At 41.0% G+C, this 23,275-nt stretch overlaps 1 protein-coding gene across 1 annotated transcript in view; it reads right to left on the reverse strand.

The window, feature by feature from the left end:
• LOC145220713 (uncharacterized) overlaps positions 1-23,275 on the reverse strand; it is a 65,439-nt gene that overhangs the window by 4,134 nt on the left and 38,030 nt on the right. The window lies entirely within an intron of this gene.

Genomic DNA, 23,275 nt, shown 5'->3' on the forward strand with positions numbered 1-23,275 from the left:
AGGCTATAGCCTTGCAGCCGTTTTCTGTCTCCCGAAACTAAAATATCGAAGAAAAATTCAAATTTGGGTGGGATACTGCCGGAATATTCGATTGTTGAATAGGTTCTAGACGTCCATGGATCCCTACTGACACACCAATGGGTTGGAATTGCATTCGGAAAATAGACATTTGAACTGGAATTGAAAAGTCGACGGAAAGGCCATAGCCTTGCAGCCGTTTTCGGTCTCGCGAAATTAAAATATCGACGAAAAATTCAATTTGGGGTAAGTTACTGGCGGAATGTTCCAATTTTAATTAGGTCCTTGACGCCCATGGGCCCCAACTCACGCCCCCAATGGGTTGGAATTGCATTCGGAAAATTGACATTTGAACTAGAATTGAAAAGTTAAACTGTAATTGAAAAGTCGACGGAAAGTCTATAGCCTTGCAGCCGTTTACAGTCTCGCAAAATTAAAATATCGATGAAAAAACAATTTTGGGAGGGTTAATGCAGGAATTATCTAAATTTAATCAGGTTCTAGACGCCCATGGGCCCCTACTGACGCCCCCAAAGGGTTGGAATTGCATTCGAAAAGTTGACATTTGAACTAGAATTGAAAAGTTAAACTGGAATTGAAAAGTCCACGGAAAGGCTATAGCCTTGCAGCCGTTTACAGTCTCGCAAAATTAAAATATCGATGAAAAAACAATTTTGGGAGGGTTAATGCCAGATTATTCGAATTTCAAATAGGTTCTAGAGGCCTATGGCCTCTACTGACGCCCACATGGGTTTGAATTGCAATCGGAAAATTGACTTTTAAACTGGAATTAAAATGTCGACGGAAAGACTACAGCTTTGCAGCCGTTTTGGGTTGGGAGAAATTAAAATATCGATGAAATATTGAATTTTGAGTGGGTTATTGTCGGAATATTCGATTATTGATTAGGTTTTCGGCGCCAATGGTCCCGTACTGACACCCCAATGGGTTTAAATTGCATTCGGAAATTTCACATTTAAACTGGAATTGAAAAGTCGACGGAAAGACTACAGCCTTGCAGCCGTTTTGGCCTTGGGTACTTAAAACATCATTGAAAAATTCATGTTTGGGTGGGTTACGGCCGGAATTTTCGAATTTTAATTGGGTTCTAGACGACCATGGTCCCCTACTGACCCCCCCAATGGATTAAAATTGTATTCGGAAAATTGACATTTGAACTGGAATCAAAAAAGTTGACGGAAAGGCTATGGCCTTGCAGCCATTTTCGATCCTGCAAAATTAAAATATCGATGAAAAATTGAATCTTGGGAGGGTTACTGCCGGTAGATTCGGATTTTAAATAGGTTTTAGACGCCCATGGGCCCGTACTGACCCCCCCAATGTGTTAAAATTGCATGCGGAAAGTTGACATTCAAACTGGAATTGAAATGTTGACGGAAAGGGTGTGGCCTTGCAGTCGTTTTCAGTCTCGCGAAACTAAAATATCGTTGACAAGTTCAGTTTTGGGTGGGTTACTGCCGGAATTTTCGAATTTTAATTGGGTTCTAGACGACCATGGTCCCCTACTGACCCCCCAATGGATTAAAATTGTATTCGGAAAATTGACATTTGAGCTGGAAATTGAAAAGTTGACGGAAAGGCTATGGCCTTGCAGCCATTTTCGATCCTGCAAAATTAAAATATCGATGAAAAATTTGAATTTTGGGAGGGTTACTGCCGGAAAATTCGGATTTTAAATAGGTTTTAGACGCCCATGGGCCCCAAGTGACACCTCAATGGGTTAAAATGGCATGCGGAAAGTTGACATTTAAACTAGAATTGAAGAGTCGACGGAAAGGCTATAGCCTTGCAGCCGTTTTCGGTCACGCGATTTATAATGTCGAAGAAAAATTCAACTTTGGGTGGGTTACTGCCGGATTATTTGAATTTTACGTAGATTACAGACGTCCATGGGCCCCTACTGACCCCCCAATGGGTTGGAATTGCATTCAGAAAATATACATTTGAACTGGAATTAAAAAGTCGAAGTAAAGGCTATAGCCTTGTGACCGTTTTCAGTCTCGCGAAATCAAAATATCGAAGAAAAATTCAATTTTGGGAGGGTTACTGCAGGATTATTTGAATTTTACGTAGGTTCCAGAGGTCCATGGGCCCCTACGGACACCCCAATGGGTTGAAATGGCAATCGGAAAATTGACATTTAAACTCCAATTGAAAAGTCGACGGGTAGGCTATAGCCTTGCAGGCGTTATCCGTCTCGCGATTTAAAATTTCGAATAAAAATTCAATTTTGGGAGGGTTACTGCAGGATTATTTGCATTTTACGTAGGTTCCTGACTCCCATGGGCCCCTACTGACACCCCAATGGGTTAAAATGGCATTTGGAAAATTGACTTTAAACTTGAATTGAAGAGTCGACAGAAAGGCGACAGAAAGGCCTTGCATCCGTTTTCGGTCTCGCGAAATCAAAATATCACCAAAAAATTCAATTTTGGGTGGGTTACTGCTGGAATATTCGAATTTTAATTAGGTTCTAGACTACCATGGGCCTCAACTGACCCCCCCAATGGGTGAAAGTGGCATTCGGAAAATTGACATTAAACTGGAATTGAAAAGTCGACGGAAAGGCTATAGCCTTGTAGCCGTTTTCAGTCTCGCGAAATCAAAACACCGATGAAAAATTCAATTTTAGGGGGGTTACTGCCGCAATATTCGAATTTTAATTAGGTTCTAGACGTCCACGGTCCCGTACTGACCCCCCAATGTGTTGGAATTGCATTCGAAAAAAAGGCATTTAAACTTGAATTGAAAAGTCGACGGATAGGCTCTTGCCTTGCAGCCGTTTTCAGTCTCGCAAAATCAAAATATCAACGAAAAATTCAATTTTTGGTGGGTTACTGCTGGATTATTTGAATTTCACGTCGATTCCAGACGTCCATGGGCCCCTACTGACCCCTCAATGTGTTGGAATTACATTCGGAAACTTGACTTTAAACTGGAATTAAAGAGTCGACGGAAAGGCTATAGCCTTGCAGGCGTTATCGGTCTCGCAAAATCAAAATATCATCAAAAAATTCAATTTTGGGTGGGTTACTGCTGGAATATTCGAATTTTAATGATGTTCTAGACTACCATGGCCCTTACTGACACCTCAATAGGTTAAAATGGCTTTCGGAAACTTGACTTTAAACTGGAATTGAAGAGTCCACAGAAAGGCAATAGCCTTGCATCCGTTTTCGGTCTCGCGAAATCAAAATATCATCAAAAAATTCAATTTTGGGTGGGTTACTGCTGGAATATTCGAATTTTAATGAAGTTCTAGACTACCATGGCCCTTACTGACCCCCAAATGAGTTGAAATGGCATTCGGAAAATTGACATTTAAACTGGAATTGAAAAGTCGACAGAAAGGCTATAGCCTTGCAGGCGTTATCGGTCTCGCGAAATTAAAATATCGAAGAAAAATTCGGTTTTGGGTGGGTTAATGCTGGATTATTTGCATTTTGCGTAGGTTCCAGACGTCCATGGACCCCTACTGACACCCCGATTGGTTAAAATGGCATTCGGAAAATTGACTTTAAACTGGAATTGAAGAGTCGACAGAAAGGCTATAGCCTTGCAGCCGTTTTCAATCTTGCAAAATCAAAATATCGAATAAAAAATCAATTTTGGGTGGGTTACTGCTGGAATATTCGAATTTTAATTATGTTCCAGACGTCCACGAGCCCGTACTGAACCCCCAATGTGTTGGAATTGTATTCGGAAAATAGACATTTAAACTTGAATTGAAAAGTCGATGGAAAGGCTATAGCCTTGCAGCCGTTTTCAGTCTCGCGAAATCGAAATATCAAAGAAAAATTCAATTTTTGGTGGGTTACTGCTGCAATATTCGAATTTTAATGAAGTTCTAGACTACCATGGCCCCTACTGACACCTCAATGGGTTAAAATGGCATTCGGAAAATTGACATTTAAATTGGAATTGAAGTGTCGACGGAAAGGCTATTGCCTTGCAGGCGCTATCGGTCTCGCAAAATCAAAATATCGAATAAAAATTCAATTGTGAAGGGGTTACTGCCGGAATATTCGAATTTTAATTGGGTTCTAGACGTCCACTGCCCGTACTGACCCCCCAATGTGTTGGAATTGCATTCGGAAAATAGACATTTAAACTTGAATTGAAACGTCGACGGAAAGGCTATAGCCTTGCAGCCGTTTTCGGTCTCGCGATTTAAAATATCGAAAAGAAATTCAATTTTGGGTGGGTTACTGCTGGATTATTTGAACTTCACGTAGATTCCAGACGTCCATGGGCCCCCACTGACCCCCCAATATGTTGGAATTGCATTCGGAAACTTGACTTTAAACTGGAATTGAAGAGTCGACAGAAAAGCAATAGCCTTGCAGGCGTTATCGGTCTCGCGAAATCAAAATATCATCAAAAAATTCAATTTTGGGTGGGTTACTGCCGGAATATTCGATTATTGATCAGGTTTTCGGCGCCAATGGGCCCGTACTGACATCCCAATGGGTTTAAACTGCATTCGGAAATTTCACATTTGAACTGGAATTAAAAAGTTGACGGAAAGGCTATGGCCTTGCAGCCATTTTCGATCCTGCAAAATTAAAATATCGATGAAAAATTGAATTTTGGTGGGTTACTGCCGGTAGATTCGGATTTTAAATAGGTTTTAGACGCCCATGGGCCCGTACTGACCCCCCAATGGGTTGGAATTGCATTCAGAAAATATACATTTGAACTGGAATTAAAAAGTCGAAGTAAAGGCTATAGCCTTGTGACCGTTTTCAGTCTCGCGAAATCAAAATATCGAAGAAAAATTCAATTTTGGGAGGGTTACTGCAGGATTATTTGAATTTTACGTAGGTTCCAGAGGTCCATGGGCCCCTACGGACACCCCAATGGGTTGAAATGGCAATCGGAAAATTGACATTTAAACTGCAATTGAAAAGTCGACGGATAGGCTATAGCCTTGCAGGCGTTATCCGTCTCGCGATTTAAAATTTCGAATAAAAATTCAATTTTGGGAGGGTTACTGCAGGATTATTTGCATTTTACGTAGGTTCCTGACTCCCATGGGCCCCTACTGACACCCTAATGGGTTAAAATGGCATTTGGAAAATTGACTTTAAACTGGAATTGAAGAGTCGACAGAAAGGCGACAGAAAGGCCTTGCATCCGTTTTCGGTCTCGCGAAATCAAAATATCACCAAAAAATTCAATTTTGGGTGGGTTACTGCTGGAATATTCGAATTTTAATTAGGTTCTAGACTACCATGGGCCTCAACTGACCCCCCCAATGGGTGAAAGTGGCATTCGGAAAATTGACATTAAACTGGAATTGAAAAGTCGACGGAAAGGCTATAGCCTTGTAGCCGTTTTCAGTCTCGCGAAATCAAAACACCGATGAAAAATTCAATTTTAGGGGGGTTACTGCCGCAATATTCGAATTTTAATTAGGTTCTAGACGTCCACGGTCCCGTACTGACACCCCAATGTGTTGGAATTGCATTCGAAAAAAAGGCATTTAAACTTGAATTGAAAAGTCGACGGATAGGCTCTTGCCTTGCAGCCGTTTTCAGTCTCGCAAAATCAAAATATCAACGAAAAATTCAATTTTTGGTGGGTTACTGCTGGATTATTTGAATTTCACGTCGATTCCAGACGTCCATGGGCCCCTACTGACCCCTCAATGTGTTGGAATTACATTCGGAAACTTGACTTTAAACTGGAATTAAAGAGTCGACGGAAAGGTTATAGCCTTGCAGGCGTTATCGGTCTCGCAAAATCAAAATATCATCAAAAAATTCAATTTTGGGTGGGTTACTGCTGGAATATTCGAATTTTAATGAAGTTCTAGACTAACATGGCCCTTACTGACACCTCAATAGGTTAAAATGGCTTTCGGAAACTTGACTTTAAACTGGAATTGGAGAGTCCACAGAAAGGCAATAGCCTTGCATCCGTTTTCGGTCTCGCGAAATCAAAATATCATCAAAAAATTCAATTTTGGGTGGGTTACTGCTGGAATATTCGAATTTTAATGAAGTTCTAGACTACCATGGCCCTTACTGACCCCCAAATGAGTTGAAATGGCATTCGGAAAATTGACATTTAAACTGGAATTGAAAAGTCGACAGAAAGGCTATAGCCTTGCAGGCGTTATCGGTCTCGCGAAATTAAAATATCGAAGAAAAATTCGGTTTTGGGTGGGTTAATGCTGGATTATTTGCATTTTGCGTAGGTTCCAGACGTCCATGGACCCCTACTGACACCCCGATGGGTTAAAATGGCATTCGGAAAATTGACTTTAAACTGGAATTGAAGAGTCGACAGAAAGGCTATAGCCTTGCAGCCGTTTTCAATCTTGCAAAATCAAAATATCGAATAAAAAATCAATTTTGGGTGGGTTACTGCTGGAATATTCGAATTTTAATTATGTTCCAGACGTCCACGAGCCCGTACTGAACCCCCAATGTGTTGGAATTGTATTCGGAAAATAGACATTTAAACTTGAATTGAAAAGTCGATGGAAAGGCTATAGCCTTGCAGCCGTTTTCAGTCTCGCGAAATCGAAATATCAAAGAAAAATTCAATTTTTGGTGGGTTACTGCTGCAATATTCGAATTTTAATGAAGTTCTAGACTACCATGGCCCCTACTGACACCTCAATGGGTTAAAATGGCATTCGGAAAATTGACATTTAAATTGGAATTGAAGTGTCGACGGAAAGGCTATTGCCTTGCAGGCGCTATCGGTCTCGCAAAATCAAAATATCGAATAAAAATTCAATTGTGAAGGGGATACTGCCGGAATATTCGAATTTTAATTGGGTTCTAGACGTCCACTGCCCCTACTGACCCCCCAATGTGTTGTAATTGCATTCGGAAAATAGACATTTAAACTTGAATTTAAAAATCGCCGGAAAATCTATAGCCTTGCAGCCGTTTTCGGTCTCGCGATTTAAAATATCGAAAAGAAATTCAATTTTGGGTGGGTTACTGCTGGATTATTTGAACTTCACGTAGATTCCAGACGTTCATGGGCCCCCACTGACCCCCCAATATGTTGGAATTGCATTCGGAAACTTGACTTTAAACTGGAATTGAAGAGTCGACAGAAAAGCAATAGCCTTGCAGGCGTTATCGGTCTCGCGAAATCAAAATATCATCAAAAAATTCAATTTTGGGCGGGTTACTGCCGGAATATTCGATTATTGATTAGGTTTTCGGAGCCAATGGGCCCGTACTGACATCCCAATGGGTTTAAACTGCATTCGGAAATTTCACATTTGAACTGGAATTAAAAAGTTGACGGAAAGGCTATGGCCTTGCAGCCATTTTCGATCCTGCAAAATTAAATTATCGATGAAAAATTGAATTTTGGTGGGTTACTGCCGGTAGATTCGGATTTTAAATAGGTTTTAGACGCCCATGGGCCCGTACTGACCCCCCAATGTGTTAAAATGGCATGCGGAAAGTTGACATTCAAACTGGAATTGAAATGTCGACGGAAAGGCTATGGCCTTGCAGTCGTTTTCAGTCTCGCGAAACTAAAATATCGTTGAAAAGTTCAGTTTTGGGTGGGTTACTGCCGGAATTTTCGAATTTTAATTGGGTTCTAGAAGACCATGGTCCCCTACTGACCCCCCAATGGATTAAAATTGTATTCGGAAAATTGACATTTGAACTGGAATCAAAAAAGTTGACGGAAAGGCTATGGCCTTGCAGCCATTTTCGATCCTGCAAAATTAAAATATCGATGAAAAATTGAATTTTGGGAGGGTTACTGCCGATAGATTCGGATTTTAAATAGGTTTTAGACGCCCATGGGCCCCAAGTGACACCTCAATGGGTTAAAATGGCATGCGGAAAGTTGACATTAAAACTAGATTTGAAGAGTCGACCGAATGGCTATAGCCTTGCAGCCGTTTTCGGTCACGCGATTTATAATGTCGACGAAAAATTCAATTTTGGGTGGGTTACTGCCGGATTATTTGAATTTTGCGTAGATTACAGACGTCCATGGGCCCCTACTGACCCCCCAATGGGTTGGAATTGCATTCAGAAAACAGACATTTGAACTGGAATTGAAAAGTCGAAGGAATAGCTATGGCCTTGTGACCGTTTTCAGTCTCTCGAAATCAAAATATCGATGAAAAATTCAATTTTGGGAGGGTTACTGCAGGATTATTTGAATTTTACGTAGGTTCCAGAGGTCCATGGGCCCCTACGGACACCCCAATGGGTTGAAATGGCAATCGGAAAATTGACATTTGAACTGCAATTGAAAAGTCGACGGACAGGCTATAGCCTTGCAGGCGTTATCCGTCTCGCGATTTATAAAGTCGACTAAACATTCAATTTTGGGTGGGTTACTGCTGGAATATTCGAATTTTAATTAGGTTCTAGACTCCCATGGGCCCCTACTGCCCCCCCAATGTTTTGAAATTTTATTCGGAAAATTGACATTTGAACTGGAATTAAAAAGTTGACGGAAAGGCTATGGCCTTGCAGCCATTTTCGATCCTGCAAAATTAAAATATCGATGAAAAATTGAATTTTGGTGGGTTACTGCCGGTAGATTCGGATTTTAAATAGGTTTTAGACGCCCATGGGCCCGTTCTGACCCCCCAATGTGTTAAAATGGCATGCGGAAAGTTGACATTTAAACTGGAATTGAAATGTCGACGGAAAGGCTATGGCCTTGCAGTCGTTTTCAGTCTCGCGAAACTAAAATATCGTTGAAAAGTTCAGTTTTGGGTGGGTTACTGCCGGAATTTTCGAATTTTAATTAGGTTCTAGACGACCATGGTCCCCTACTGACCCCCCAATGGATTAAAATTGTATTTGGAAAATTGACATTTGAACTGGAATCAAAAAAGTTGACGGAAAGGCTATGGCCTTGCAGCCATTTTCGATCCTGCAAAATTAAAATATCGATGAAAAATTGAATTTTGGGAGGGTTACTGCCGGAAAATTCGGATTTTAAATAGGTTTTAGACGCCCATGGGCCACAAGTGACATCTCAATGGGTTAAAATGGCATGCGGAAAGTTGACATTTGAACTGCAATTGAAAAGTCGACGGATAGGCTATAGCCTTGCAGGCGTTATCCGTCTCGCGATTTAAAATTTCGAAGAAAAATTCAATTTTGGGTGGGTTATTGCTGGAATATTCGAATTTTAATTAGCTTCTAGACTCCCATGGCCCCTACTGACCCCCCAATGGGTTGAAATGGCATTCGGGAAATTGACATTTGAACAGGAATTGAAAAGTTGACGGAAAGGCTATAGCCTTGCAGGCGTTATCGGTCTCGCGAAATTAAAATATCGAAGAAAAACTCGGTTTTGGGAGGGTTAGCGCTGGATTATTTGCATTTTACGTAGGTTCCAGACATCCATGGGCACCTACTGACACCCCAATGGGTTTAAACTGCATTCGGAAATTTCACATTTGAACTGGAATTAAAAAGTTGACGGAAAGGCTATGGCCTTGCAGCCATTTTCGATCCTGCAAAATTAAATTATCGATGAAAAATTGAATTTTGGTGGGTTACTGCCGGTAGATTCGGATTTTAAATAGGTTTTAGACGCCCATGGGCCCGTACTGACCCCCCAATGTGTTAAAATGGCATGCGGAAAGTTGACATTCAAACTGGAATTGAAATGTCGACGGAAAGGCTATGGCCTTGCAGTCGTTTTCAGTCTCGCGAAACTAAAATATCGTTGAAAAGTTCAGTTTTGGGTGGGTTACTGCCGGAATTTTCGAATTTTAATTGGGTTCTAGAAGACCATGGTCCCCTACTGACCCCCCAATGGATTAAAATTGTATTCGGAAAATTGACATTTGAACTGGAATCAAAAAAGTTGACGGAAAGGCTATGGCCTTGCAGCCATTTTCGATCCTGCAAAATTAAAATATCGATGAAAAATTGAATTTTGGGAGGGTTACTGCCGATAGATTCGGATTTTAAATAGGTTTTAGACGCCCATGGGCCCCAAGTGACACCTCAATGGGTTAAAATGGCATGCGGAAAGTTGACATTAAAACTAGATTTGAAGAGTCGACGGAATGGCTATAGCCTTGCAGCCGTTTTCGGTCACGCGATTTATAATGTCGACGAAAAATTCAATTTTGGGTGGGTTACTGCCGGATTATTTGAATTTTGCGTAGATTACAGACGTCCATGGGCCCCTATTGACCCCCCAATGGGTTGGAATTGCATTCAGAAAACATACATTTGAACTGGAATTGAAAAGTCGAAGGAATAGCTATGGCCTTGTGACCGTTTTCAGTCTCTCGAAATCAAAATATCGATGAAAAATTCAATTTTGGGAGGGTTACTGCAGGATTATTTGAATTTTACGTAGGTTCCAGAGGTCCATGGGCCCCTACGGACACCCCAATGGGTTGAAATGGCAATCGGAAAATTGACATTTGAACTGCAATTGAAAAGTCGACGGACAGGCTATAGCCTTGCAGGCGTTATCCGTCTCGCGATTTATAAAGTCGACGAAACATTCAATTTTGGGTGGGTTACTGCTGGAATATTCGAATTTTAATTAGGTTCTAGACTCCCATGGGCCCCTACTGCCCCCCCAATGTTTTGAAATTTTATTCGGAAAATTGACATTTGAACTGGAATTAAAAAGTTGACGGAAAGGCTATGGCCTTGCAGCCATTTTCGATCCTGCAAAATTAAAATATCGATGAAAAATTGAATTTAGGTGGGTTACTGCCGGTAGATTCGGATTTTAAATAGGTTTTAGACGCCCATGGGCCCGTTCTGACCGGCCAATGTGTTAAAATGGCATGCGGAAAGTTGACATTTAAACTGGAATTGAAATGTCGACGGAAAGGCTATGGCCTTGCAGTCGTTTTCAGTCTCGCGAAACTAAAATATCGTTGACAAGTTCAGTTTTGGGTGGGTTACTGCCGGAATTTTCGAATTTTAATTAGGTTCTAGACGACCATGGTCCCCTACTGACCCCCCAATGGATTAAAATTGTATTTGGAAAATTGACATTTGAACTGGAATCAAAAAAGTTGACGGAAAGGCTATGGCCTTGCAGCCATTTTCGATCCTGCAAAATTAAAATATCGATGAAAAATTGAATTTTGGGAGGGTTACTGCCGGAAAATTCGGATTTTAAATAGGTTTTAGACGCCCATGGGCCACAAGTGACATCTCAATGGGTTAAAATGGCATGCGGAAAGTTGACATTTGAACTGCAATTGAAAAGTCGACGGATAGGCTATAGCCTTGCAGGCGTTATCCGTCTCGCGATTTAAAATTTCGAAGAAAAATTCAATTTTGGGTGGGTTATTGCTGGAATATTCGAATTTTAATTAGCTTCTAGACTCCCATGGCCCCTACTGACCCCCCAATGGGTTGAAATGGCATTCGGGAAATTGACATTTGAACAGGAATTGAAAAGTTGACGGAAAGGCTATAGCCTTGCAGGCGTTATCGGTCTCGCGAAATTAAAATATCGAAGAAAAACTCGGTTTTGGGAGGGTTAGCGCTGGATTATTTGCATTTTACGTAGGTTCCAGACATCCATGGGCACCTACTGACACCCCAATGGGTTAAAATGGCATTCAGTAACAAGACATTTAAACTGGAATTGAAGATTCGACGGAAAGGCTATAGCCTTGCAGGCGTTATCGGTCTCGCTAATTCAAAATATCGAATAAAAATTCAAATTTGGGTGGGTTACTGCAGGAATGTTCGAATTTTAATTAGCTTCTATGCGTCCATGGGGCCGTACTGACCCCCCAATGTGTTGGAATTGCATTCGGAAAATAGACATTTAAACTTGAATTGAAAAGTCGACGGAAAGGCTATAGCCTTGCAGCCGTTTTCAGTCTCACGATTTAAAATATCGAAGAAAAATTCAATTTTGGGTGGGTTACTGCCGAAAGATTCGAATTTTAATTAGGTTCTTGACTCCCATGGGCCCCTACTGACCCCCCAATGTGTTGGAATTGCATTCGGAAAATGGACATTTAAACTGGAATTGAAAAGTCGACGGAAAAGCTATGGCCTTGCAGCCGTTTTCAGTCTCGCAAAATTAAAATATCGAAGAAAAATTAAATTTTGGGTGGGTTACTGCTGGAATATTTGAACTTCACGTAGATTCCAGACGTCCATGGGCCCATACTGACCCCCCCAATGTGTTGAAATAGCATTCGGAAAATATACATTTAAACTGGAATTGGAAAGTCGTCGGAAAGGCTATAGCCTTGCAGCCGTTTTCAGTTTCGCAAAATTAAAATATCGAAGAAAAATTCAATTTTGCGTAGGTTACTGCCGGAATGTTCGAATTTTAATTAGGTTCCAGACGTCCATGGGCCCGTACTGACCCCCCAATAGGTTAAAATGGCATTCGGAAAATAGACATTTCAACTGTATTTGATAAGTCGACGGAAAGGCTATAGCCTTGTAGCCGTTTTCAGTCTCGCGAAATCAAAATGTGACCAAAAAATTAAATTTTGGGTGGGTTACTGCTGGGTCATTTGAATTTTTCGTAGATTCCAGACGTCCATAGGCCCCTACTAACACCCAAATGGGTTAAAATGGCTTTCGGAAAATTGATATTTAAACTTGAATTGAAAAGTCGACGGAAAGGTTATGGCCTTGCATCCGTTTTCAGTCTCGCGAAATCAAAATATCAAAGAAAAAAATCAATTTTGGGTGGGTTACTGCTGGAATATTCGAATTTTAATTATGTTCCAGACGTCCACGAGCCCGTACTGAACCCACAATGTGTTGGAATTGTATTCGGAAAATAGACATTTAAACTGGAATTGAAAAGTCGACGGAAAGGCTATAGCGTTGCAGCCGTTTTCAGTCTCGCGAAATCGAAATATCAAAGAAAAATTCAATTTTGGGTGGGTTACTGCTGGAATATTCGAATTTTAATGAAGTTCTAGACTACCATGGCCCCTACTGACACCTCAATGGGTTAAAATGGCATTCGGAAAATTGACATTTAAATTGGAATTGAAGTGTCGACCGAAAGGCTATGGCCTTGCAGGCGCTATCGGTCTCGCTAAATCAAAATATCGAATAAAAATTCAATTTTGGAGGGGTTACTGCCGGAATATTCGAATTTTAATTGGGTCCTAGACGTTCACTGCCCGTACTGACCCCCCAATCTGTTGGAATTGCATTCGGAAAATAGACATTTAAACTTGAATTGAAACGTCGACGGAAAGGCTATAGCCTTGCAGCCGTTTTCAGTCTCGCGAAATCAAAATATCAACGAAAAATTCAATTTTGGGTGGGTTACTGCTTGAATATTTGAACTTTAATTAGGTTCTAGACTACCATGGCCCCCACTGACACCCCGATGGGTTAAAATGGCATTCGGTAACTTGACATTCAAACTGGAATTGAAGAGTCGACGGAAAGGCTATAGTCTTGCAGTCGTTTTCGGTCTCGCGAAATCAAAATATCGATGAAAAATTCAATTTTGGGTGGGTTACTGCTGGAATATTCGAATTTTAATTAGGTTCTAGACTACCATGGGCCCTACTGACACCCCAATGGGTTAAAATGGCATTCGGTAACTTGACATTCAAACTGGAATTAAAGAGTCGATGGAAAGGCTATAGCCTTACAATCGTTATCGGTCTCGCAAAATCAAAGTATCGAATAAAAATTCAATTTTGGGTGGGATACTGCCGGAATATTCGATTATTGATTAGGTTTTCGGCGCCAATGGGCCCGTACTGACCCCCAATGTGTTGGAATTGCATTCGGAAAATAGACATTTAAACTTGAATTTAAAAATCGCCGGAAAATCTATAGCCTTGCAGCCGTTTTCGGTCTCGCGATTTAAAATATCGAAAAGAAATTCAATTTTGGGTGGGTTACTGCTGGATTATTTGAACTTCACGTAGATTCCAGACGTCCATGGGTCCCCACTGACCCCCCAATATGTTGGAATTGCATTCGGAAACTTGACTTTAAACTGGAATTGAAGAGTCGACAGAAAAACAATAGCCTTGCAGGCGTTATCGGTCTCGCGAAATCAAAATATCATCAAAAAATTCAATTTTGGGTGGGTTACTGCCGGAATATTCGATTATTGATTAGGTTTTCGGCGCCAATGGGCCCGTACTGACATCCCAATGGGTTTAAACTGCATTCGGAAATTTCACATTTGAACTGGAATTAAAAAGTTGACGGAAAGGCTATGGCCTTGCAGCCATTTTCGATCCTGCAAAATTAAAATATCGATGAAAAATTGAATTTTGGTGGGTTACTGCCGGTAGATTCGGATTTTAAATAGGTTTTAGACGCCCATGGGCCCGTACTGACCCCCCAATGTGTTAAAATGGCATGCGGAAAGTTGACATTCAAACTGGAATTGAAATGTCGACGGAAAGGCTATGGCCTTGCAGTCGTTTTCAGTCTCGCGAAACTAAAATATCGTTGACAAGTTCAGTTTTGGGTGGGTTACTGCCGGAATTTTCGAATTTTAATTGGGTTCTAGACGACCATGGTCCCCTACTGACCCCCCAATGGATTAAAATTGTATTCGGAAAATTGACATTTGAACTGGAAATTGAAAAGTTGACGGAAAGACTATGGCCTTGCAGCCATTTTCGATCCTGCAAAATTAAAATATCGATGAAAAATTGAATTTTGGGAGGGTTACTGCCGGTAGATTCGGATTTTAAATAGGTTTTAGACGCCCATGGGCCCCAAGTGACACCTCAATGGGTTAAAATGGCATGCGGAAAGTTGACATTAAAACTAGATTTGAAGAGTCGACGGAAAGGCTATAGCCTTGCAGCCGTTTTCGGTCACGCGATTTATAATGTCGACGAAAAATTCAATTTTGGGTGGGTTACTGCCGGATTATTTGAATTTTGCGTAGATTACAGACGTCCATGGGCCCCTACTGACCCCCCAATGGGTTGGAATTGCATTCAGAAAACAGACATTTGAACTGGAATTGAAAAGTCGAAGGAATAGCTATGGCCTTGTGACCGTTTTCAGTCTCGCGAAATCAAAATATCGAAGAAAAATTCAATTTTGGGAGGGTTACTGCAGGATTATTTGAATTTTACGTAGGTTCCAGAGGTCCATGGGCCCCTACGGACACCCCAATGGGTTGAAATGGCAATCGGAAAATTGACATTTGAACTGCAATTGAAAAGTCGACGGATAGGCTATAGCCTTGCAGGCGTTATCCGTCTCGCGATTTATAAAGTCGACGAAACATTCAATTTTGGGTGAGTTACTGCTGGAATATTCGAATTTTAATTAGGTTCTAGACTCCCATGGGCCCCTACTGCCCCCCCAATGTGTTGAAATTTTATTCGGAAAATTGACATTTGAACTGGAATTAAAAAGTTGACGGAAAGGCTATGGCCTTGCAGCCATTTTCGATCCTGCAAAATTAAAATATCGATGAAAAATTGAATTTTGGTGGGTTACTGCCGGTAGATTCGGATTTTAAATAGGTTTTAGACGCCCATGGGCCCGTTCTGACCGGCCAATGTGTTAAAATGGCATGCGGAAAGTTGACATTTAAACTGGAATTGAAATGTCGACGGAAAGGCTATGGCCTTGCAGTCGTTTTCAGTCTCGCGAAACTAAAATATCGTTGAAAAGTTCAGTTTTGGGTGGGTTACTGCTGGAATATTCGAATTTTAATGAAGTTCTAGACTACCATGGCCCCTACTGACACCTCAATGGGTTAAAATGGCATTCGGAAAATTGACATTTAAATTGGAATTGAAGTGTCGACCGAAAGGCTATTGCCTTGCAGGCGCTATCGGTCTCGCAAAATCAAAATATCGAATAAAAATTCAATTTTGGAGGGGTTACTGCCGGAATATTCGAATTTTAATTGGGTCCTAGACGTCCACTGCCCGTACTGACCCCCCAATCTGTTGGAATTGCATTCGGAAAATAGACATTTAAACTTGAATTGAAACGTCGACGGAAAGGCTATAGCCTTGCAGCCGTTTTCAGTCTCGCGAAATCAAAATATCAACGAAAAATTTAATTTTGGGTCGGTTACTGCTTGAATATTTGAACTTTAATTAGGTTCTAGACTACCATGGCCCCCACTGACACCCCGATGGGTTAAAATGGCATTCGGTAACTTGACATTCAAACTGGAATTGAAGAGTCGACGGAAAGGCTATAGTCTTGCAGTCGTTTTCGGTCTCGCGAAATCAAAATATCGATGAAAAATTCAATTTTGGGTGGGTTACTGCTGGAATATTCGAATTTTAATTAGGTTCTAGACTACCATGGGCCCTACTGACACCCCAATGGGTTAAAATGGCATTCGGTAACTTGACATTCAAACTGGAATTAAAGAGTCGATGGAAAGGCTATAGCCTTGCAATCGTTATCGGTCTCGCAAAATCAAAGTATCGAATAAAAATTCAATTTTGGGTGGGATACTGCCGGAATATTCGATTATTGATTAGGTTTTCGGCGCCAATGGGCCCGTACTGACCCCCAATTTGTTGGAATTGCATTCGGAAAATAGACATTTAAACTTGAATTTAAAAATCGCCGGAAAATCTATAGCCTTGCAGCCGTTTTCGGTCTCGCGATTTAAAATATCGAAAAGAAATTCAATTTTGGGTGGGTTACTGCTGGATTATTTGAACTTCACGTAGATTCCAGACGTCCATGGGCCCCCACTGACCCCCCAATATGTTGGAATTGCATTCGGAAACTTGACTTTAAACTGGAATTGAAGAGTCGACAGAAAAACAATAGCCTTGCAGGCGTTATCGGTCTCGCGAAATCAAAATATCATCAAAAAATTCAATTTTGGGTGAGTTACTGCTGGAATATTCGAATTTTAATTAGGTTCTAGACTCCCATGGGCCCCTACTGCCCCCCCAATGTGTTGAAATTTTATTCGGAAAATTGACATTTGAACTGGAATTAAAAAGTTGACGGAAAGGCTATGGCCTTGCAGCCATTTTCGATCCTGCAAAATTAAAATATCGATGAAAAATTGAATTTTGGTGGGTTACTGCCGGTAGATTCGGATTTTAAATAGGTTTTAGACGCCCATGGGCCCGTTCTGACCGGCCAATGTGTTAAAATGGCATGCGGAAAGTTGACATTTAAACTGGAATTGAAATGTCGACGGAAAGGCTATGGCCTTGCAGTCGTTTTCAGTCTCGCGAAACTAAAATATCGTTGACAAGTTCAGTTTTGGGTGGGTTACTGCCGGAATTTTCGAATTTTAATTAGGTTCTAGACGACCATGGTCCCCAAGTGACACCTCAATGGGTTAAAATGGCATGCGGAAAGTTGACATTTGAACTGGAATCAAAAAAGTTGACGGAAAGGCTATGGCCTTGCAGCCATTTTCGATCCTGCAAAATTAAAATATCGATGAAAAATTGAATTTTGGGAGGGTTACTGCCGGAAAATTCGGATTTTAAATAGGTTTTAGACGCCCATGGGCCCCAAGTGACACCTCAATGGGTTAAAATGGCATGCGGAAAGTTGACATTTACACTAGATTTGAAGAGTCGACGGAAAGGCTATAGCCTTGCAGCCGTTTTCGGTCACGCGAATTATAATGTCGACGAAAAATTCAATTTTGGGTGGGTTACTGCCGGATTATTTAAATTTTGCGTAGATTACAGACGTCCATGGGCCCCTACTGACCCCCCAATGGGTTGGAATTGCATTCAGAAAACATACATTTGAACTGGAATTGAAAAGTCGAAGGAAAGGCTATAGCCTTGTGACCGTTTTCAGTCTCGCGAAATCAAAATATCGATGAAAAATTCAATTTTGGGAGGGTTACTGCAGGATTATTTGAATTTTACGTAGGTTCCAGAGGTCCATGGGCCCCTACGGATACCCCAATGGGTTGAAATGGCAATCGGAAAATTGACATTTGAACTGCAATTGAAAAGTCGACGGATAGGCTATAGCCTTGCAGGCGTTATCCGTCTCGCGATTTAAAATTTCGACGAAAAATTCAATTTTGGGTGGGTTATTGCTGGAATATTCGAATTTTAATTAGCTTCTAGACTCCCATGGCCCCTACTGACCCCCCAATGGGTTGAAATGGCATTCGGGAAATTGACATTTGAACAGGAATTGAAAAGTTGACGGAAAGGCTATAGCCTTGCAGGCGTTATCGGTCTCGCGAAATTAAAATATCGAAGAAAAACTCGGTTTTGGGAGGGTTAGCGCTGGATTATTTGCATTTTACGTAGGTTCCAGACATCCATGGGCACCTACTGACACCCCAATGGGTTAAAATGGCATTCAGTAACAAGACATTTAAACTGGAATTGAAGATTCGACGGAAAGGCTATAGCCTTGCAGGCGTTATCGGTCTCGCAAATTCAAAATATCGAATAAAAATTCAATTTTGGGTGGGTTACTGCAGGAATGATCGAATTTTAATTAGCTTCTATGCGTCCATGGGCCCGTACTGACCCCCCAATGTGTTGGAATTGCATTCGGAAAATAGACATTTAAACTTGAATTGAAAAGTCGACGGAAAGGCTATAGCCTTGCAGCCGTTTTCAGTCTCACGATTTAAAATATCGAAGAAAAATTCAATTTTGGGTGGGTTACTGCCGAAAGATTCGAATTTTAATTAGGTTCTTGACTCCCATGGGCCCCTACTGACCCCCCAATGTGTTGGAATTGCATTCGGAAAATAGACATTTAAACTGGAATTGAAAAGTCGACGGAAAAGCTATGGCCTTGCAGCCGTTTTCAGTCTCGCAAAATTAAAATATCGAAGAAAAATTAAATTTTGGGTGGGTTACTGCTGGAATATTTGAACTTCACGTAGATTCCAGACGTCCATGGGCCCATACTGACCCCCCCAATGTGTTGAAATAGCATTCGGAAAATAGACATTTAAACTGGAATTGGAAAGTCGTCGGAAAGGCTATTGCCTTGCAGCCGTTTTCAGTTTCGCAAAATTAAAATATCGAAGAAAAATTCAATTTTGCGTAGGTTACTGCCGGAATGTTCGAATTTTAATTAGGTTCCAGACGTCCATGGGCCCGTACTGACCCCCCAATGGGTTAAAATGGCATTCGGAAAATAGACATTTCAACTGTATTTGATAAGTCGACGGAAAGGCTATAGCCTTGTAGCCGTTTTCAGTCTCGCGAAATCAAAATGTGACCAAAAAATTAAATTTTGGGTGGGTTACTGCTGGGTCATTTGAATTTTTCGTAGATTCCAGACGTCCATAGGCCCCTACTAACACCCAAATGGGTTAAAATGGCTTTCGGAAAATTGATATTTAAACTTGAATTGAAATGTCGACGGAAAGGTTATGGCCTTGCATCCGTTTTCAGTCTCGCGAAATCAAAATATCAAAGAAAAATTCAATTTTGGGTGGGTTACTGCTGGAATATTCGAATTTTAATTATGTTCCAGACGTCCACGAGCCCGTACTGAACCCACAATGTGTTGGAATTGTATTCGGAAAATAGACATTTAAACTGGAATTTAAAAGTCGACGGAAAGGCTATAGCGTTGCAGTCGTTTTCAGTCTCGCGAAATCGAAATATCAAAGAAAAATTCAATTTTTGGTGGGTTACTGCTGGAATATTCGAATTTTAATGAAGTTCTAGACTACCATGGCCCCTACTGACACCTCAATGGGTTAAAATGGCATTCGGAAAATTGAAATTTAAATTGGAATTGAAGTGTCGACCGAAAGGCTATGGCCTTGCAGGCGCTATCGGTCTCGCAAAATCAAAATATCGAATAAAAATTCAATTTTGGAGGGGTTACTGCCGGAATATTCGAATTTTAATTGGGTCCTAGACGTCCACTGCCCGTACTGACCCCCCAATCTGTTGGAATTGCATTCGGAAAATAGACATTTAAACTTGAATTGAAACGTCGACGGAAAGGCTATAGCCTTGCAGCCGTTTTCAGTCTCGCGAAATCAAAATATCAACGAAAAATTCAATTTTGGGTGGGTTACTGCTTGAATATTTGAACTTTAATTAGGTTCTAGACTACCATGGGCCCCTACTGACCCCCCAATGTGTTGGAATTGCATTCGGAAAATAGACATTTAAACTGGAATTGAAAAGTCGACGGAAAAGCTATGGCCTTGCAGCCGTTTTCAGTCTCACGATTTAAAATATCGAAGAAAAATTCAATTTTGGGTGGGTTACTGCCGAAAGATTCGAATTTTAATTAGGTTCTTGACTCCCATGGGCCCCTACTGACCCCCCAATGTGTTGGAATTGCATTCGGAAAATAGACATTTAAACTGGAATTGAAAAGTCGACGGAAAAGCTATGGCCTTGCAGCCGTTTTCAGTCTCGCAAAATTAAAATATCGAAGAAAAATTAAATTTTGGGTGGGTTACTGCTGGAATATTTGAACTTCACGTAGATTCCAGACGTCCATGGGCCCATACTGACCCCCCCAATGTGTTGAAATAGCATTCGGAAAATAGACATTTAAACTGGAATTGGAAAGTCGTCGGAAAGGCTATTGCCTTGCAGCCGTTTTCAGTTTCGCAAAATTAAAATATCGAAGAAAAATTCAATTTTGCGTAGGTTACTGCCGGAATGTTCGAATTTTAATTAGGTTCCAGACGTCCATGGGCCCGTACTGACCCCCCAATGGGTTAAAATGGCATTCGGAAAATAGACATTTAAACTGTATTTGATAAGTCGACGGAAAGGCTATAGCCTTGTAGCCGTTTTCAGTCTCGCGAAATCAAAATGTGACCAAAAAATTAAATTTTGGGTGGGTTACTGCTGGGTCATTTGAATTTTTCGTAGATTCCAGACGTCCATAGGCCCCTACTAACACCCAAATGGGTTAAAATGGCTTTCGGAAAATTGATATTTAAACTTGAATTGAAATGTCGACGGAAAGGTTATGGCCTTGCATCCGTTTTCAGTCTCGCGAAATCAAAATATCAAAGAAAAATTCAATTTTGGGTGGGTTACTGCTGGAATATTCGAATTTTAATTATGTTCCAGACGTCCACGAGCCCGTACTGAACCCACAATGTGTTGGAATTGTATTCGGAAAATAGACATTTAAACTGGAATTTAAAAGTCGACGGAAAGGCTATAGCGTTGCAGTCGTTTTCAGTCTCGCGAAATCGAAATATCAAAGAAAAATTCAATTTTTGGTGGGTTACTGCTGGAATATTCGAATTTTAATGAAGTTCTAGACTACCATGGCCCCTACTGACACCTCAATGGGTTAAAATGGCATTCGGAAAATTGAAATTTAAATTGGAATTGAAGTGTCGACCGAAAGGCTATGGCCTTGCAGGCGCTATCGGTCTCGCAAAATCAAAATATCGAATAAAAATTCAATTTTGGAGGGGTTACTGCCGGAATATTCGAATTTTAATTGGGTCCTAGACGTCCACTGCCCGTACTGACCCCCCAATCTGTTGGAATTGCATTCGGAAAATAGACATTTAAACTTGAATTGAAACGTCGACGGAAAGGCTATAGCCTTGCAGCCGTTTTCAGTCTCGCGAAATCAAAATATCAACGAAAAATTCAATTTTGGGTGGGTTACTGCTTGAATATTTGAACTTTAATTAGGTTCTAGACTACCATGGCCCTCACTGACACCCCGATGGGTTAAAATGGCATTCGGTAACTTGACATTCAAACTGGAATTAAAGAGTCGATGGAAAGGCTATAGCCTTGCAATCGTTATCGGTCTCGCAAAATCAAAGTATCGAATAAAAATTCAATTTTTGGTGGGATACTGCAGGAATGTTCCAATTTTAATTAGGTTTTAGGCGTCCATGGGCCCGTACTGACCCCCAATGTGTTGGAATTGCATTCGGAAAATAGACATTTAAACTTGAATTTAAAAATCGCCGGAAAATCTATAGCCTTGCAGCCGTTTTCGGTCACGCGATTTAAAATATCGAAAAGAAATTCAATTTTGGGTGGGTTACTGCTGGATTATTTGAACTTCACGTAGATTCCAGACGTCCATGGGCCCCCACTGACCCCCCAATATGTTGGAATTGCATTCGGAAACTTGACTTTAAACTGGAATTGAAGAGTCGACAGAAAAGCAATAGCCTTGCAGGCGCTATCGGTCTCGCGAAATCAAAAAATATCATCAAAAAATTCAATTTTGGGCGGGTTACTGCCGGAATATTCGATTATTGATTAGATTTTCGGCGCCAATGGGCCCGTACTGACATCCCAATGGGTTTAAACTGCATTCGGAAATTTCACATTTGAACTGGAATTAAAAAGTTGACGGAAAGGCTATGGCCTTGCAGCCATTTTCGATCCTGCAAAATTAAAATATCGATGAAAAATTGAATTTTGGTGGGTTACTGCCGGTAGATTCGGATTTTAAATAGGTTTTAGACGCCCATGGGCCCGTACTGACCCCCCCCCCAATGTGTTAAAATGGCATGCGGAAAGTTGACATTCAAACTGGAATTGAAATGTCGACGGAAAGGCTATGGCCTTGCAGTCGTTTTCAGTCTCGCGAAACTAAAATATCGTTGACAAGTTCAGTTTTGGGTGGGTTACTGCCGGAATTTTCGAATTTTAATTGGGTTCTAGACGACCATGGTCCCCTACTGACCCCCCAATGGATTAAAATTGTATTCGGAAAATTGACATTTGAACTGGAAATTGAAAAGTTGACGGAAAGGCTATGGCCTTGCAGCCATTTTCGATCCTGCAAAATTAAAATATCGATGAAAAATTGAATTTTGGGAGGGTTACTGCCGGTAGATTCGGATTTTAAATAGGTTTTAGACGCCCATGGGCCCCAAGTGACACCTCAATGGGTTAAAATGGCATGCGGAAAGTTGACATTAAAACTAGATTTGAAGAGTCGACGGAAAGGCTATAGCCTTGCAGCCGTTTTCGGTCACGCGATTTATAATGTCGACGAAAAATTCAATTTTGGGTGGGTTACTGCCGGATTATTTGAATTTTGCGTAGATTACAGACGTCCATGGGCCCCTACTGACCCCCCAATGGGTTGGAATTGCATTCAGAAAACAGACATTTGAACTGGAATTGAAAAGTCGAAGGAATAGCTATGGCCTTGTGACCGTTTTCAGTTTCGCGAAATCAAAATATCGATGAAAAATTCAATTTTGGGAGGGTTACTGCAGGATTATTTGAATTTTACGTAGGTTCCAGAGGTCCATGGGCCCCTACGGACACCCCAATGGGTTGAAATGGCAATCGGAAAATTGACATTTGAACTGCAATTGAAAAGTCGACGGATAGGCTATAGCCTTGCAGGCGTTATCCGTCTCG

Source organism: Phallusia mammillata, chromosome 3, assembly GCF_965637545.1.
Source record: "Phallusia mammillata chromosome 3, kaPhaMamm4.hap1.1, whole genome shotgun sequence".
Lineage (NCBI taxonomy): Eukaryota > Metazoa > Chordata > Ascidiacea > Phlebobranchia > Ascidiidae > Phallusia > Phallusia mammillata.